This window comes from Haliotis rubra, unplaced genomic scaffold (genome assembly GCF_003918875.1).
Source record: "Haliotis rubra isolate DU_JTF1 unplaced genomic scaffold, ASM391887v1 Scf306, whole genome shotgun sequence".
Taxonomy (NCBI): domain Eukaryota; kingdom Metazoa; phylum Mollusca; class Gastropoda; order Lepetellida; family Haliotidae; genus Haliotis; species Haliotis rubra.
In genome coordinates, this window is record NW_025766976.1 from 126,362 (window position 1) to 138,120 (window position 11,759).

The 11,759-nt window shown below is 40.6% G+C and overlaps 1 protein-coding gene across 1 annotated transcript in view; it reads right to left on the reverse strand.

Moving 5' to 3' along the window:
* Positions 1 to 7,983, reverse strand: part of LOC124282892 — a 36,623-nt gene extending 28,640 nt beyond the window's left edge. The window contains exon 1 of the mRNA XM_046718931.1: positions 7,845 to 7,983. The gene's annotated coding sequence lies outside the window, so the exon portion shown is untranslated. The remainder of the gene's footprint in view (positions 1 to 7,844) is intronic.
* Positions 7,984 to 11,759: the final 3,776 nt, after the last annotated feature.

Here is an 11,759-nt window from a genome sequence, read left to right on the forward strand (position 1 = left end):
AGAAACATGCTCTTGATATTGTAGCGTAGCAATTTACTGTGTACAACGAAAGAGACAGATCAAAGGGTTATCTTGATAAGACGTTAGTTTGTTCAATTTAACTAACTTCTTTTTCGCGCTGACTGACTCCTGTCAGAATTCGACGTCTTGAGGGCAGAGGTAAGATGTTACATACCTGGCCGATCCAGCTGTTGAACTCGTGCGGCGGTGTGGTAGCCTAGGTGTTAAAGCGTTTGCTTGTCACGCCGAAGACCCGGGTTCGATTCTCCACACTGATACAATCATGTGTGAAGCCCATTTCTGATGTTCTTAGTCGTCATATTGCTGGAATATTGCTAAAACGGCGCACAGCCATACTCACTCACGCTCTTTCAAAATGAATATGTATAACCACACGACAGAAATCGTGGTGTATGAATACACAACTTGATAACCAATGTGGACTATTTTGTTGTGATTTTAGCTCCAGGAAAATGTGTTTAATTATATCGGATTTTAGGATATATAAAATGCATGTGAAAATATCTTTAGACCGCACTGGACGTGATGATCGTCTTGAAATCTTTCGATTTATTTACAAGGGAAATATCATGTCACATGACAACCCGTCCAACGGAACAGGCAACCCGACAGTCGTCCGCTACGAGCTGACTCACACTCTGCACTGGTCAGCTCACGAGGTCAAAGAGTTCAACTGTCCTCGCCTCGCTATCGCCTCTCTCACTGTCGGACGCCACCGATATATATGGTCAACAAGTCCAACGTAGGTCAGGTGTGACCCATTGTTGTATGGAGATAAAACGCCACGGAGACGTCTGTATTAGATTAATACGTCTTTAACACATACTTTATGCACTGCCTTTGACCGTATGGATAGATTTCTCAGTTACAACCCCCCTCTGAACGGCGGAATTACTTTTAGTCATACTGTGATTTAATGGAAAAACCCACGTTAACAATCGGAGGTCGGCAGGCAAACCCTCGAGTTCGAAAGAAGACGTATTTTAGTTTAAACATAAATAATTTTATTCACAAAGTGAAAGGATCCGAGACAAGTCCTTACTACTTATAAAACCCCTCTCCAAATATATTTACAATAACAAATTTCTACACAAGCAATCATAGGACACAGACACAAAGGAAGATTGACAGTTTGGGGGGAAATATTACAATCCAAAAGATGCATAGAAAGAATACTTCTGGAATCGTTTAGACTTGCTTATATACTGATGTACATTTTTAACATAAATTTCATTTGTATGATTTTCGGACTTGCAATGCCGTCTAAAAGAACAGATAGTGGAATCGCAGAATTACTAGCTATCTTGAATAACTTTAAACATGATCTGTCTATATATTGATTGTATAATGAAAACTCTCAGAAATAATGATGAGTATTTTCGCATGGGTTACCACATGCGCAGGATGGATCAGTGATTAGCCCAACTCTGAACAGATAACTTAATATGGCGTATTTGCGTATGTAGTATGTTAAATTTTCTAATACCGTAAGAAAGGTACATTGGAGCTGAGTTATAGGATGTTTTATGCTCGATTTAAATTTTGATAGTTAAGTATAATTTCCAAAACGAAACATGGGTCTCATGAACCAATTCAGACGATGACCTACTTTTCAGCTGATCCGAAATTTCTCGTGTGAAAGTGACACGAGACACTACAAACAACTATGGTTACACGAAATTCTAATTCCTGGTTTCATAAGAAATGGTATTTATAAATGAATTTTAATTTATAAATCGTATTTCTATATTTTTATGACGAGGTTTAGGCAGCATGATGTTAACTAAGACGTCACAGACCGCCCCTGTTTGATGATGTGTAAAATGATTCACAATTCATCTGGTTGACTGGTTACACCTGTTATGTGTTCTTTGCGCTTAATAAGTGTATTTTCTTAACGTACAATGTGATTGATATAATATCAAGGCCGTATAAGGGACCGTTCATAATTAATGGGTACGGGGGTTGATGATGATTTTTATGGAGTAGCATGTACAATGTGAATGGAACCCACCCCCCAACCCCTAAAATTTATGTACAAAGTTTGTGCCCCCCCTGCATGTCATGTACAAAATCAATTAACACCCCCTGGTGGGCCTGGCATGTGTGTAAGAAGACTATATTTTGTCAAAACAAACGTGGTCGAGGAAAGTAATATTGAGGTGAACGATAAATATGCTCGAGATGGGCCAGTCGGAATTGTATAACTTGTCCCCGGACATGCATTTCATAGCCTAGTCTGAGGATAGCGCACCCTCGTGTCATGACTCGGCAGAATGTCACGGCCACAGGCTAATTTGTATGTCACGTGACGTGACTTCCCTAGCTTGTAAACTAACGCGGTCACGCTGCAAGCCTTACGGTGAAGCTTACATAATGTGTTGTATAATTAGCTAGACGTACTACTACAACTGCGACAGTGGTAATATATGTTCAGACATCAAAGTGACTGCACTACCAACGTTCTTTATTATAATTAGAGCGTCAAATCTGGTGTCCCCCGCCGTGATATTGCTGGAATATTGATAAAAACGGCGTAAAACTAAACTCACTTACTTAATACTCACTACAGCGTCGAAGCACATAAAACAAATGTAAGGGAAGGAAAACTACACAAATGGATACGCTGGACAAATGGATACGTTTTAGGGTATTTTCAGAACGTAAGATAACCATTCTATCCTATGTGATTGATTAGATTCGTCCAAAAACAGATCATAAAAGTTAAAACATATCTATCTAAAAACATATATCTTGAATGTACTAAATGGACTGTGAATGGTCACGATCGGCCTACAGTACACATTTGGAATACGATGACATGTGTCAACCAAATGAGCGAGCCTGACGACCCGATCCCGTTAGTCGCGGCTTAAGACGAGCATGGATTGCTGAAGATCAATTCTAACCCGGATCTTCACGGGTATCTTTCACAAAAACTACGGTTAATGTCGATCAGTCCCTTCATTCGACACAGTGGTTACTGGCTAAAGTACTGTCGGAAATGCTAGAAAAATGCTTTTTAGCCTTAATATCTTTATAAAGGTGATAAATGTAATATGTTGTCAATATATCAACTCGCCTATATGTGGCAGACTCAAATATATATATATGTACATAGTTTTAATTCAAGTTTGGAAGATTATATTAAGTATTAAGGTAGATGGCATTGTTTCCATTTAATTACTTATTCGAACATCTGTAAGAATATTAGGTATGTTTTATATGGTAGAATGATGAAATCTTAGTTATGTTTTATACTTCATTTTATTCTCATGCCATAGCTCTGCATAGTAAGCCTAGTAACTCTCAGTCTAACCTCCACTAATTGTGCACACTGCATGCTTTCCCAACAGTCCTTGCCCCAGCTTTCAAGTCAGTTCTATGTAAAGATTTTTCACTGATAGGCCAAGCTGGCCAGGGGATCTATAAATTTTAGATCAATGTCAAAAGATATTTAAACTCACCAATGCTTTGTCACGTAGATCCAGAATGTTCGGTACGAGGAAGGTTATTCTTTTTTGGATGCAAACAAGGGGATCTTTATTTTTATTTCAGGATTTAAGATTCTGAATTTGTTCATTCAGGAGAATATCCTCCCTAAACAGCAACTTCAGATTTTTTCTGAGTTCAACAACAGAAAACCTGGCATTTATTTTAATACAGGTGATGTAGATCCAGAATAAATGTGAATGTTCGTGCCTCACAACCCAAAGAAATATTGTATTCTAAGTTTGATAAATGGTCATGCATGCACTTCACAAGCGTCCGCTATAGCCATACGATTTTTCTGCTTGAAAAGACAGAGGTAAACCTTTAATTAGTTTAGAAAGGGTTTATTACAGATCTTGTAGAGCTGTTGGTATGTCTTACCAACAAGTTTACAATATTGTAAACAAATCATACAAGACAGGGACCGTCTCAAAAGCAAAACCGGGACGTAAAACCATCCTTGACAACTTTGACAAGGGAGTGCTTAGACGGGCGGTCTACAAACTTTATGAGAAGAAAAATATATATATTCTAAAGAAGCTACACCAGTGACTTCGTTAAATTTTTGGCCATTGTTCACAACTAGATTAAACTGACCGAATTACATCCATATTTTTTCAATGAAATATACTGTTGACATGCAAAACATATATTAAAACGTTGCACATTTCTACATTCAATCGATAAGATAACACAAGTGATAGGATTCTTTCCAATGTACAGTAATTCGTATGTTTATTTCAAAACAAACACACATACACAAATGATCCCTTACATAACCGATACGTATACTATATGTACACATATTCAACATTTTGCAGAAAACATCTATTGAGATGACCCCTCGCCCGAGCGTGTGCTCAGGTGTCAGTTTCACCTGTCGATACCGTGGATGCTGATGACGTAACACAGGCAGTTAATGTTTGTATCAAATAACGTCCCACTACCCCTTATTTTTCTAGGTTTTTGGTATTTTCATCAGTAAAAACACATTTTAGAGTATGTCTCAAAATTTACCCCCTCGGTCTACATTAGGTAGATGTTTCTTGAAGTGATATTTGTTATTTAAATAACTGTAATACCTCTGAAAAAAAGCCAAAAAGCATTTTTCTAGCATTTCCGACATTACTTTAGTACTTTGACTCGAGGTCAGTGATCAATCACCGCGGCTCTCAATGGGTTGGGTGAGGTGAAATAGGGTTTTACGTCGTGCTTGAGAATATTTCGCTCATATGACGACGTGCATGCGTGTGTATGTGTATGTGTATGGCGGCTGCTTGTACTAGACCAGACTGAACCTGGTTTTATAGTGCTAGCCCACTGAGATACCATGCAGTAGTGAAGCATGAATACCCCACTCAGACACATTATACTGACTCCGAGCTGACCAGTCCTTGTTGTACCCATTAATGCCAAGCGCCAGGCAGGGACCAACAAGTACCATATTTTAACGTCTTTTGGTATGACACGGTCGGGGATCGAACCTGCGACTTTCCGCTCTCCGGACGGACGCTCTAACCACTACACCACGGAGGCGGCTGCGGCTCTCAATGACTAACCTGCATAAATATACACCACCACGCGATATTCGCGATATTGCGTCACTGCATTAACCCATCAAAGAATACTCTCCTTAATGCTGTACAGCGTTCGAAATAGCTACTGGCTCGCTAGCCAAATGCTAGCTGATTGTGAATCCTGCCAGTAATATATTATTAAAGCTATCCCGATTGGCTTGCTGAAAATCTCAGATAATTTGTTCTTTAGATAATGCACAAGAGGGCGTAACTCCAGGAATGTTCCCCATTATTAAAAGGCCCAAGGTCGCCCTAAAACCTTATCTACCTACCTACCCATTATTAAGGTATTTGATATTGATATTTTGCTGGGCCAGTGAAATATGATGTGGGCTAGCAACATTTTTACTTAACCAGCCCTCCTGGCGAGACACTTTCGGCAATTAATTCATACACTGTGCTTGTATTGTACGTGTGCTTCATCCAATGCATATTTCTCCGTTTCTGAGCCCAACTTCAGCAGAATTTTATGCACCATTGGGTGACTTGATTCGTGGATGAAAGGACAGTGCACCGAAATTCGTGGTTATACGATTTCAGTTTGTGAACGCATTGATCATTCAATTCATCGATTCAACGAAATGAAAATATCAAATATTTCACTGGTGACGGAAAGGTTTCACACGTCCGCGCGGTGATGACAGCATCACGTCACGCATTGAGCTCTGGGTAGGGGAACTGGGAAGGTCTTCTTCCCCGTAAGCTGAGCCCCGTCTCGCAAGTTGGCGCGCGCATATTTTAAAGGGAGCCGGGAACCAGCTTATATTTCCCGAAGCCAGGTTCTCGGCTCCCTCTGCGAGACGGGGCCCAGCTTACTGAAGCCCACTCAAAAATGTGACGTCACTTTGTTTCATGGAATACGTAGATCTAGTAGGTTAATGTATAAATTATGATGTTTTTTCATTTATCGGAATATCCTATTATTGAATGAAACATAACATATGTATATTTGGGATTACACTTTCCCAGTTAAGTACAGTAAGTACACCTTTAGAATATATATAAACCACAACTTCTCGTGAGGACGATCTCTGTCGTAGGTCACGTGTCATTAAGACAAGCAACCAGTTTGTGAGAACCCGTCGGACGCGAACCCGCGACCTTCGGATTGTTAGCTCGACAGCTAACCGACTGAGCTACGTCCACACTGTTGCACAATGTGCAAATTTATCGAGTCATTCCTGTGACGTCACGGAAATGAACGGAAAGAGTCGAATAGGTCACGGACAATTACGAATGCTACGGGTAGACTTGGTGTCATGTGATTTTATTCTACGGACAATTGCCGAATGGATCCGATGCCCTTTGGCACACTCGTCCCATTCCGTAATCTACAAATTAACGTGTGGCGTGGAATGAGCCGATATGCCTCAAACTGAAAAGGGTTGTTGACGTCAGGCGTCAGACGTAGATTTCACGGTGTATGCATGAATGACGCGCTTTTATATAAATCGGTGATTTTGTGACAGAAAAGTGATGTAGGGAACACTGTAAGGATAATGTGGATCGCACTAAGGAACGAGGGAGACGTGAGCATGTGTAGTGACGGCACGAGGGTGAGTTAGCCTTCGAATCATTACTGAACAAATGTTGCGTATGAAAGAGGCTTCAGTGCAAATTCCAGGCCAATTTCCATTAGCCCAAAATTTCTACATTAACCCATTTCATAATGTACTTTCGACGTTTTTGGTTTCCCGTTTTTGTGTGAAAAAAAGTATTAAAATGCAAAAGGGAAAAACAACAAATGGTACTCACGGACATGTACCTACTATATTGGATTAGGTCCCTAACCCTAACCCTAACCCTAAACTCTAAACCCTCTGCCCTAACCCTAACCCCTTGAAATAATCCTAATAAATAGAATGCATTGACCGAACCACCGGACATGTACCTACTATATTGCATTAGGTCCCCAACCCCAACCCTAACCCTAAACCCTAAACCCTAACCCCTAGCCCTAGCCCTAGCCCTAGCCCCTTGAATTAATCCTAATAAATAGAATGCATTGACAGAACCGGCACAAACACGACTGACGTGTCTAGTGTAATGCATTATTACCGCTTCGAAAAATAAAATACTAATAAAACACTTTTCTATGTAATGGTGCACATTACTGAATAACAAAAATATATATGTAAATTTTTAAAATTACAAAATACAAAATACACAACACATAACACCTCAGCAGCCCGTAATACAAATAAATATGAGCGTATTAGTGAAAAAAGAAAAATATTTCAAACTGGTGCTTGCAAAATATTGCGCATCCGCCGGTATACAACTACTGGAAACTCTCATCATCGTTGGGCTTATGCAATGACATAGGTTGTAGAGATGAAACACCAGTGAGCGGAGCTTATATGCACTCGCTGAGCCAGACAACCGTGTTGCCATGCAGGCGTCATAGGGCATTGTTTCGAGATCGTGCTTTCGAATAAAATCACATTACATTACGTAAAAGGGTATTATGACGTATTTTTAAAGTTTGTGGTGCTGTATTCTAAAGGTAGGCCACAGATTCTAGTACTTTTTAGGGGTTGAGTCCCTCTGGGATTCGAACCCACCTATGTATGTGGGATCGAATCCCGGATGGGACTAAACCCCCAAAAGTACTAGAATGTGTACTTAACTGGGAAAGTGTAATCCCAAATATAACATATGTTACATTTGACCACTTTCTAAAGTGGCATTGTGTATTTCATTGAATGAAACATTTTAATTCTGTAACAATGGCCACACTAGAACAATCCTTACCTCACCTGCCGCCACAATGGGAAGAACTTGTCTGTGGGAGGTTGACTGCAGACAGCAGGGGGCCTACTTGTCCTTCTGAATACACAACCTCGTGAACGTGTATGTTATGACGTCACAGCTATGACGTCACAATCGAAACAGTTGACAGAATGGAGTAGTTCTATCGATCCAGAAATACATGATTAGAAAATAAAGGAGAGTCTGTTTTGGAACCCAAGTTGCGTGATTTTATGTATTAAGAAAATTAATATTCCATTCACAGCGTGTTTTGAATTTCGCCAATATCTTGCAAACATTTCTTTCCCAGGATGTGCACATGAACATGGTCGGGATAAAATTAGAGTGAGTGAGTGAGTTTAGTTTTACGCTGCACTCAGCAATATTCCAGCTACATGTATATGGTGGCGGTCTGTAAATAATCGAGTCTGGACCAGACAATCCAGTGATCAACAGCATGAGCATCGATCTGCGCAATTTTGGAACCGATGACATGTGTCAACCAAGTCAGCGAGTCTGACCACCCGATCCCGTTAGTCGCCTTTTACGACAAGCATAGTCGCCTTTTGTGGCAAGCATGGGTTGCTGAAGGCCTATTCTACCCCGAATCTTTACGGGTCGATAAAATTAGAAGATCAGGCATACAGTGAAAGGCATGTATCTGTAGATCTACATTTCAGTAATAGAACAGAGACTGAATGATGATCTGATATTTGAACGGGATTTTTTCACAAGCGTCGTATGTCACGTCAGGGCTGGCTACCTGCAACTGGTATGCTGGAGGTTGGAACAAGAGTGAGTGAGTGAGTATGGTTTACGCACCGCCCCGTTGGAACAAGACATGGCTATTGTGGTATGATCTCTTTAACGTTTGACGTTTTGAACAGTCAGTAATTATCAGATTACAATCACGATATCGACCGACAAATAACGTTGATGACAGACGTTGATCTGGTCGATCAAGGACGACGACTGTTTCATCAGAACGACTGTTACGAAACCGTGATCAAAGTGCCTCTCAAACTGGAATTGAGATTCACTGAGCCGCAGGTGGTTGTGAGTGGACAGGCGATTAATCGGCTACACAGACATATCAAGCCAGAAATCATCAGTAAATCTCGTATGACATTAACACACATTATGTATACATGAACATATTCTGCTGTGCCAAATCTGATAGTGATACAACTAACATGACGGAATGCAATGTAATTTCACCAGAAGCATAATAATGCCAAACTTTACACACTTCTGTATCTAGAACATTGGTTAAGGAGATTGCAGGAGTTTTGTGTTCGCATTTTGTCGTTGTTAAAATTATAGAAATATTATAATTGAATATATCACAGTAGCGAGAAGACAGTGTTAATAGCAAATAAATTAGTTAGTTGTGAATAATATAAATGTTGTGAAAGCATGTTTAAATCAGCAAGAATGTATCCTCTCTTTGCACATGAAGATATTCGTCTTTGGTACAGCCAAAGGGACTGCACTGTCAACGCATTGTGTAAGGGAGGTAACCCTTGGTAATGAGAAACCTACGATATACATTCTGTACTAACCGTCAACTTGATTCAGGGGTCCACTCTAGTTCCATATTCGCCCCATCATTGTGTCTTGATAAGTTGTTCCTGAACATTTGACATTCAGTCGTCGTGCACACTCACACCCAAGCCATCTAAACCCGGCAGGATATGTACATTACCAATAACTGTGTGCTGCACGTGCATTTTACGCATTTCGGAGTTCGGAGATTTGGGCTGTGGCCAACATCAAAGGAGCATGAAAAAGGGCCAGGCGGTAAAGCTTTTGTTAATAATATTTTGTCTTCTTAGATTGTTACCGCAACCTGATCAACTGATTTTGACAACAACGATTTATACAATAATTGTAGCGTCAAAGAATTGTTGCGATTAATTACTTTCAGTTCCAAAGTAGAGCAAAGAGCAATTCAAAAACTTCAAAGTCGGCGCAATCGGTCTTGCCTAATCAGCTTAGACTTTAGCTGGATTAATTATTTAGTTATTTGGATTAATTATTTATTATTTATTTAGTTATTCTCGTGTTCTGGGAGACAGAAAGCGAAATGGATGAAGTCTCCGCTTCTCATACCGAGAATGGAGCTCGAATTCCATGTATGAAGCATATTTCCAGTGCCGTCGGAACTTACGCCCGTACGACTCATTACGCACTTACGTGTCCTTTACACACGTCCTTTCCCCATCACTCACTCACTCACTCCTTCTACACTCCTTTATTATGTAAAACCTTTTATAGTCACTATGTGAAATATTGCCCATTTAACTTTTCAGTTTTAACTCTCTCACCAACTCACTGTAACACCCCACTTGACTTTTCGACTCGTGAAGATCCGGGTTAGAATTGATCTTCAGTAACCCATGCTTGTCGTACGAGGCGACAGACGATATCGGGTGGTCAGACTCGCTGACTTGGTTGGGACATGTCATCCCCCATTGCGCAGATCGATGCTCATGATGTTGATCACTGGATTGTCTGATCCAGACTCGATTATTTACAGACCGCCTCCACATAGCTGGAATATTGCTGTGTGTGGCTTTAAACAACCAACCAACCAACTTGTCTTTCCGAAGAGTTCGAAATTTCAATACATGCGTTTGTTTTTCCTCTCTTAAGAATCTTGAAATTCCATGGGTTAATCCGTGCCACGTGACAAAAACAAAAACATTGAAGGTTGCCCCCAAATCACGTGACTGACTTCGAATACAGTATATTGACCTGACAAGTGGTGAATATTGACTGTCACGGGAACTCAAGATGACGTTTGGCGCTAACATTACTGATATGAAACTAAGAGGAAAGGGTAAACTTTTCATAAAATTTCAAGCGAATTTCGGTACAACAAAAGACCCGACGACCCAACCAATGAGTTACGGGACGAATGACAGCCTTTATTTAATAGAGTCTGGATCAGACAATCCAAGGGTCGATATTATAAACAACGACTCACGCCATCAGGATACGCTGACTCGCAGTGAGCTAAGTCACCGAGCCTGACCATCTTTAGACCAGACCAGAATAGCCTACTGGGGGCCAATTCTGATCAGGTAAATCCTGACCTTGCACACTCAGATAAAACTGAGAAGGTGAAATGAGGTTTTCACTTTCCAGTTAAGATTGTTTCACTTTGGCGAAAAGGTTCTTTGAAGATAGTTGCTTCAATTTTCCACCTGTCCGTGAGTCAGGTTTATTGCGCATACGCAACTTTCCCCCTTTAAGAATAGTCCGTCAACCATGCAAAAATCAAGACTTTTGATTTCAGTTTTAAAAGGTAAATAGAAAACCCTACCGTCCAGCTCACATTTGATATATGATGTGACATATTTTACAAAAAGTGACTGAATATGGTTTTACGCCAGGTTTGATGATATCCACACATACGCCCAGCGCTCGGAGTTAAAGGGACACAATCAAGGACTGGTCGGCTCGGAGTTGGTTGGCTGGTTGTTTAACTGACTGACTGACTGACTGAGTTTGGTTTTACACCGCTTTTAGCAATATTCCAGCAACATCACGGCAGGGGACACCAGAAATGGGCTTCACACATTGTACCCATGTGGGGATTCGAACCCGGGTCTTCGGCGTGACGAGCCAACGCTTTAACCACTAGGCTACCCCACCGCCCCGGTTGATTAACGCCGCACTCAGCAATATTCCAACTATATGGCGACGGTCTTTAAATGATCGACCAGTGATCAACAACATGAGCATCGATCTACACAATTGGGATACGATCATGTGTCAACCAAGTGAACGAGCCTGACTACCCGATCCCGTAAATCACCTAATAATGATAAACGTCATCCACGTGATGTTTCTCTCAAGCTTATATTGTTTGTGTTTTGTTTGTGGCATATCGCAAATGAAACATAGAAACAG